Source organism: Myzus persicae, unplaced genomic scaffold (assembly GCF_001856785.1).
Source record: "Myzus persicae strain clone G006 unplaced genomic scaffold, MPER_G0061.0, whole genome shotgun sequence".
Classification (NCBI taxonomy): Eukaryota; Metazoa; Arthropoda; class Insecta; order Hemiptera; family Aphididae; genus Myzus; species Myzus persicae.
In genome coordinates this window covers 280,967-289,196 of record NW_019102735.1, presented here as the reverse complement: position 1 = coordinate 289,196, position 8,230 = coordinate 280,967, and the positions used below count along the sequence as shown (strand labels likewise).

Sequence of the window (8,230 nt, the reverse complement as noted above, 5' to 3'; positions counted from 1 at the left end):
GTGGGTACGTAGGCAGTTACGTAGGTACCAAATTATGTGCATGGATTTGACATCCAACGGGGCACGGCGGTAAACCTCCCCCCCATCGATTTCGGACCCACCCGGGTGATACGAGAGAATTTTCTCCAAGTGCAGCCTCGCTCGCCCGTTGCGCGCATTTCGGGAAAAAGAAAAAAAATTACTTAAGTAGAATATAGACACAATCATATAATAGGTTATACGTAAGAAAAATAAACGGAAAACACTCATCATCATCGCTGCGAGTGACCCGTTTCCATCACCCGGAGGGTACGGGTTGCCAAAAAAAAAATATATACATCGAGACAGTGATTTTTTTTTCAAACAAAAGGATTTTATACCCACTCGTCACTGACTGGTGGGTGGGGGAAACGCTTAGAAAAATCTCACGTACGTAGCGACGTGTGCGTTCGTGCGCGTGCGGGCGCCGCCGGTAGTAACCGTCGCTACATCGCTCGTGTAGAGAGTCACATGCTGAGCCGCCGGCAGTTAGCCCCACGAACACGGACCGTAACAGACGGACCGAACTTCCACTGTTAAGCCGTTCCACGCGTGTGTCTGCGAGAGTGTATATGTGTGGTGCACGTGTCTGTGTGTGCTTGTGTGTGTGAGTGTGTGTTTTATTTTTATTTTTTAAAATAATAATTTATCTATAATTAATACGGCGATGTAAAATTATATAATTGTTTGGATATATATACATATATAATATTATGTATGAGTACATTTGATGATTTCGAAATCGCCAATGTATATGTATATGTAAATATGTCGTAAACGAATATATATGCTACAATGTGAGTATAAAACGAGTTACCAAAACATTACGATTTTCTTCATCCACTTAATATTATATTATAAGCAGGTATAACTTGGAAGACCAAAAATATTTTCGTCCTTCAAGATATATATTATTTAAAGACGTAATACCATTATAACATAACATTGTTTTGAGTTTTTATTTTTTTTTGACAAGTATCTACCTAGTTTTAGTCTCATATATCATAATAATATAAAACATTACATTTTTACCTATTAACAGAATCAAGTACATTATTTCATATATTAATAAAATAGAATACCATCTTATATTCTTATACCTGTTGACTGTTTTACTAACTGCATAGTTATTAAAAACTACATTTTTGTGAATCTAGAATATAATATTATATAAAGTTAAAAAAGATTACACCAATATATACCTTATAATGGCTGTATTCACTGCTTTTTGATTTTAAACCAATAATACAAATGCATGGGCAATGCAAATAAAATATAAGTTTATAGTAGATTAACAAGCCGATAATTAAGCGAAAACGTATAATATCTACTCGATTATTCAAATTTTAGTTGAAAGTATTATCTGAGAAAACGATCATCAAAGAAGATTTATTGAAAATATTTTTACTGAATATTACAATTTTTGTTGATTAAGTCGAAATTCGTTATTTATTTACAATTTTATTTCACCTTTACATTTAAAATATCTAGGTAAGAAAATAAAATAAAAATAATAAAAATTCTATACATAAGGTTAAATACTAAACATCCCACCTCATGAATTATCTTGAAATGATAAGTACTAAATACCTATAACTTTTTTCCACAAACTAATAAAATAACTCTAAAATAACACTATTTAAATATTAAATTAATAATTTACCTTTAATCTTTAAAATTTTGGTTAGTGTAGGTACTCAGAAATGTAACAAGGGGGTCTAACATTTTATGATGTAATAAAATTAAGAAACAGAAGTGTTGCAAATGTTATTGGGCATAATATTTATAATATATATTTATTTATTTGTATTTGTATAATATGTTAATAATTAGAAATTTAAATCAATTATAAATACAGTTTTCGGCATTCAGTTAGTTTAAATGTTTAAAAGAAGTCGAATGGTTTATTAATTTTGTTACTTAGCTTTTAATTTAATGCAATTTTAGGTAATATTATACAGAATCATGTAGTTATTCGATCGTTTGATTTGCATTTTTTTACACTAAGTAACTAGGTTTACATATTATACGGTTATTTTTTACAAAATACGAATTAAAGTTTATATTAACATTTAATATTAATTCTCTGCATGGTATTAAAACTAGGAAATTGGCAAGCAGTTACGAATCTATTTTTGAATTTTCATCATCAAATCGTGAGTTATAGTTGTTGCATAATTACAAATTTTTTAGTATAATCGCATTGTATATAAAACATAATATTCAACATATAAGATATTATAATATATAATATTATTTAATGCTCGTTTATGGCTGATTTATTTAAATACCATTAGACAGAGTACTATAGTTAATTTATTTTTTTGACTAATTTCTCATTCTCATTTAAATATAAGCAAGATAAAATGTAAATATAATTGCCAATATTTACTTCACACAATATCACTTGCATTTCATTATAATTATGACTAGTTTCACCGTATAATGTGTACATGGAATGCAAACAATACATTTAAAAAATAATTTTTTTCTAGCCAATTAATATAGGTACACTATTAACTGTTATTGGAAAATATAATTTAGTCGAAATAGTAATAACTAATAAGCAACTAAAACATTGTTGGTCCTTTGAAGCCTTTATTTCTTTTAATTCTTCTTGTTATATATACATATACATAAATATGTAATTGTCATATTAAAAATATATGATCATAAAAATAAATTTGAAGTCTTAAAACTTCGTAATTATTAATTTTTGACCTAAATGATTAGCTTGATCAGGATATTTACTATGTAAAAACTTAGATTTTATAATAAACGAAAAAATGAATGTAAGTATGTATGCATTCAAAATATTTTGATGATAAATAATTATAATTGATTCATATTTAATAGTATTATATAAAGAACTTACCAGAGTTGGAAAGCCTTTTTAAATATTTATGGTTATAGACTAGAAAATAAGTATTTCTCGGATTCGTATGCAATCAGCGATGACGATTCACAGTATATTTCAGCACTATTTTCATGAATTAAAAGTATTATTTGTTTAATTTATTTGTTGTTTGATTTGTTAAAAGAACTCCACATTAAAATAGTCCTAATAAAAATGCTGAAAAAAGTTTGAAACTTTTTAATTTTTGAAAACGGCTTATCAGTGAACTCCTCCAAAATTTCAAAATGGTTTTTCGATTGCAATCAATTGATTTTTTCCAATACCTTAAATTACACAACTTAACTAATATACACTCGTAAAAGTAACCATCATTATAGACCTCCCGCTTATGAAAAAAAAAATGTTTGTAGCTTAAGATATTTTAGTTCAAGTTCATAATATAATCACTTAAGCGTTGTATAAAGTATAAACAAATAATAAGAGTAGAAGAAAATTATAAATTAGTATTTTTTAAAATAGAAGAAGCCACAATAAATGTTCGTAAAACGTTAAAACTATAATACCAATTTGTCAACCGACTGTCCAACATGTCCATTGTCCAACCTTCTACCACACCTATCCACTTCTCACGGTTACCGGACTATTGATAAGATCAAAGTATATATATATTTTTTCTTTTGAAGTAAAAATTATTTTAATGAATATTTTGCACCCAATAGTAGGTTAATAATATTAAATTTCAATTAACACCAAAATCTAAAAAAAATTATTTTCATTGAATTTACATATTATATTTTTATTAACTTTAAAATGACCTATTTGTAAGAAGGCATATTTTATTAAACTTTTAAGAATATTCTAAAATAGTCGATGCACCTGCAAAGGATCTAAAACATGGTTTAATATACATGACACAATTTTAAATATAAATAATTGATCAATATTATAGTAAATGATATTTCTATATTTTCCATAAAACCATTTAAACTCTTGTTAATCCTTGGCCGCTTCATATTAAAATTAAATATTTTATACTAACAAATAAATTATCAGAATTGAGCATGACGTGTTCTTATGTAATGGGCTTATTAATTCGGCATATTATGGTGTTCTTTGATTGCTTGATCTCAGAGAATAATTATAATTTGTATTATAAACATTATTAATAATTACATATTTATAAACATTTCTATGTTAAAAAAACTTAACCCGTTCAAAATATATGTATAGTAAATGATTTTTTTGATTAAATTATTGTAGTGTTTAACTTTATACATTTTAAATAATCAAGCTAAATATAATGCCGAATTTTAATTTAAAATATAATATATAGAGTATTAGATTCGGCTTCTGGTAGAGTATGCTATAAATACGAAACATGCTACAAAGTATAACACAAATAATTATACTATAATAGTTACAACTTATAACATTGACGTAGTATTATAGAGCATGACTCAATATTTGATTAGTTTAAGTAGCACAGTAATGATAACTCGAAAGCTAAAAACGAATGATGAATGTATTTTTTAGTATTAATCTAATAAGGTTAACTATAACTAAAAAAGGTAACAATATTTGAATAGTGTATGTCGTATGGAATATTGGAATCTATATATGTATCCAGTTTTATTGTAGTCTTAGTCTCTAAGATTTCTGGATATTCTTGGGTATAAGTATTTTATACAACTATACACAATATATTATTTGTACTTACATTATGTTATTTTTTAACGAAAACCACACATTATCCTGGTGAATTTTTAAATTTTTGAAAAATGTCTTTTATGTACGTTATCTGATTTTTGAATTTACGAGTACTTAAGTTTTTCCAAAAACTTAATATACTATCTATAATTGTGATTTTTTTTTATTTTGTATTTTTCCAATTTAATTTTGGAAATATATTAATGAAGATGTCTAATAATGGTTTTAGATTTAATTCCATAACTTAAAAACTTTAAAAGTTTAGATAAGAGAGTTTGGATTGATAGACACTCTGAAATATTTGTGGGGTTTTGCAACAGTAAATGACTGTTAATGAAAACTCTAAATTATTATAAATAAAAATAGCTGAAAGTTAAATATTCCATTTTTTATAATATAAAACTCCTGTTTTAGAATATAAATTAAAGTAGTGTTTTAGTCGTTAAAAAACCAATGATATAATTTAGGTAGTTTTATGATTTAAAAAAAAATAGCTTTCCAAAAAACTATCAGCAATTTTATTTTATCTTTATAAGAATATATCTAAATGGTAGTCCTTGCTTAACTACTCTGGTTAAGTAAGTAGAAAGAGAAATATAGCTATTTGCGAAGCCTTGTAAAGTGTTAAAATTAAATTAGGACAAATTAGTACGTATCGGCTATCACACATTGGTAGTTTTTTAGAAGCCGGCATATCGGGCATGTAAGTCACATGTGCGGTCTATTTTCTAAAACGTTGACGTTCCATTTTCATCGACACGATGATGAATAATAATGGTTTATGGTCTCTGAATTACCATGCAGTCTTTGGGTAACTTCAGCGTATCGACATTTCCCGGAACAAATGTTTCTGTCATTAAGGTAAAATTTGACTACACGTACACAAATACAATGGATAAAATATGCGAAATTTACACTTTGTCTACTCGTCGGGCGAATAGAATGTGCTGTTTACGGTCTTGGCAGGAAACTTATGAATTATTATTATGTAAGATAATTTTTTTAGGTAGTAAAGAATCAAACAAAACAATCCGGTTCAGCATAAAAATGTTAATTTATCATACCGATTCCGTAAACATTTTACTGACTATTTTCGTGTCGACGTTCTTCCGACAAAAACTAACTAAATTTTCCTTTTATAAAGGCATCCGTCTGAATTCACTGACTTCGAAGTAGAATGGTGTGTCCTAACCATGGTTATATGTGGTTGTGAATTGTGATGTACAATTTTAAAACAATAGCCGCGATCATCGTATCTAGAAGAAGATTCATAGTGCTTCAGGAAATCGGTCAAAACCTACTTGCTACAGACATTTCTTCAATGTTGATACACATGTTAATTCGGTAGTTTTTTCTTTACGTTTGGAGGAATATTACATTTGAACCAATGTATATCTACAAGAATTAGACAAACACACGCAGGAAAAAGTTAAAGTTGGTGTAATTATTTTAAATGTGTCGTACCAAACTTTTGAAAAGTCTATTATTTTTAATTTCAACTTCTCCCACGAAAGCTTTTTTTTATTTCAGATGGTCAATCAAGTGAAATGGTTTCAATATCTATAATTTCATTCACTTTTATTATAAACAACTCTTGTTATGATGGTCTTCACGTGTAAAAATACAACGAATAATGTCCAAATGACAAGTATTTAAGATTAAAGTTATTAGTTTTTTAACTTATTGGCTTAAACACGATACACTTCAATTTTTAATATGATAAACATGTAGGTGCACTTTGTTAGTACCTATTTTTTAATTGTGGAGTGTTTTAGTATATTATATAAGACACAAGTATAGGAGGAATTGAGTTCACAATCAGTTTTACAAACACATAATGACACTGTACATTTAGTATCGTAGCTATTAGACTCCAGTACCCATATAGTGTCATGTGTACACTGATCAGGTTTATAGAATAAATACCAATCCTATATTACCCTTTGATTTTATTAAATTTAGGAAGTGGCATAATATGTATATTGGAATTAAGTTTTTTAGACAAATGATTTAAAAATATATTATTGGTTTGAGTAGGTAATTCTTACTGCAAAAATCTTTTTTAAGAAAACCATTTTTTTTATTTCTTATTATTTAAAAAAAAAATATTGTTTTGTGATTATTAATAATTAATATTTAAAGTTATCACTGAATTACACTTAAGCATGTTTTGTTTCTGATAATATTTTTTTTTCTTTTTAAGAATTAAATTATTATAAATATATTTTTGGGTAGATCATATTTTATATTATTTTAAAAAACTATTGTTCACCCGAATTAAAGAAGAAAATATTTCGCTATTTTCCAATTCTCATATTCAATGCATATATTATAGGTACATATAAATATGTATGTATGTATAAACATTATAAATGTATTGATATTATATAATTTTGTATGTAATGTTGTTGTTTTGTTTCTTATGTTAATAACATAAACTACATAAATGTAAATAACATATGTAACGTTTGGTACTATAATGGAGAAGCTGTCACAGCACATATTACGATCAATAAAATAAATAAATCGTATACGTTCGCCAAAAATTGGGTTAATAGCTTTATTGAAATTGTTCGTTAATTATTTCTTTTAAAAGGTAATTTTTCTTGGTTTATATTACCTATTTTACTATCAACTAAATATAATTATATGTAGGTAGGTACATATTGAATATTTTAAAAATTGATTAACTATATAAACTACATGGTAAAGAGTATGTACTATATATATAGTAGCTGTAAAAAACAAAGTTATCAATGCCTAGTTAACTATTCAATATTTTTTTTTAAATCTTGTACAATTTATTTAATTTTTGTTTATATTTTTTGATTTTGAAGCTAATACAAAAATTATTGTTATTTCCAAATAAAACTATATAGGGACCTATATTGATTATTTACATATGATTATGATTGATAACCTTAGTTCCGACCTATATATGCTTTAAATGTGAAGTTGTTCTTGTTATTGATAACGTACAAATGTAGGTATATAAAATAAAGTTATGTGCATTGTATAATATTGTATGCACCTAATATTATTCATATTTAATTCATTAAATTTCTAAAAATTTTAATTGTAATAAAATAATTCAAATTAACTTAACTAGACTAATGAGACTTAATTACAGCCATGAAAAAATATAAGCATGTATTACCTAGAAATACATTGAATAGGTTCTATTATTGCTATCACTTATAAATTATAATATAGCTAGATATTTTATAGTTTTTAATACCTAGCCGTGTTTTGAAAATATTTTTATTGTTATAAGTAGTTAATACTGTAGTGGATGAATGTGCAAGTATTAGTGAGGTAGACTATGAATGAGTTTAAATTTGTATAAAAATAAACGATAGGCGGAAACACTGGAAACATATAGTGTAAACATTTAAGTGTCTACGGTCTACCTATTTATTTTATTTTATTGTTGGATATAATATTTTGTCTGATATTAGTATAATATTACGTGAATTGATTAACTATAATATACAATCACAATTCATTTTTTTTTTAATTTGTTTATTTTTGATTATTTTTTAATGTTCATGTGATATTCAAATAATTGATACAAACGCATTATAATGGATAATTTTTTATTTCATAGTGCTTAAGAAGATCGATTTATTTACGAAGTAAAATAATAAA

The 8,230-nt window shown here is 26.1% G+C and overlaps 1 protein-coding gene across 9 annotated transcripts in view; it reads left to right on the top strand.

The window, feature by feature from the left end:
- Positions 1-494: 494 nt before the first annotated feature.
- The window catches only part of LOC111033044 (basement membrane-specific heparan sulfate proteoglycan core protein), a 157,703-nt gene continuing 149,967 nt past the window's right edge, over positions 495-8,230 (top strand). For 5 of the 9 annotated variants that reach the window (XM_022313611.1, XM_022313615.1, XM_022313614.1 and 2 more), the window contains exon 1: positions 679-815. The gene's annotated coding sequence lies outside the window, so the exon portion shown is untranslated. Of the gene's footprint in view, positions 626-677; positions 816-8,230 lie in introns of those variants that run through there. The other 4 variants (XM_022313609.1, XM_022313610.1, XM_022313606.1 and 1 more) reach the window with 2 other exon arrangements.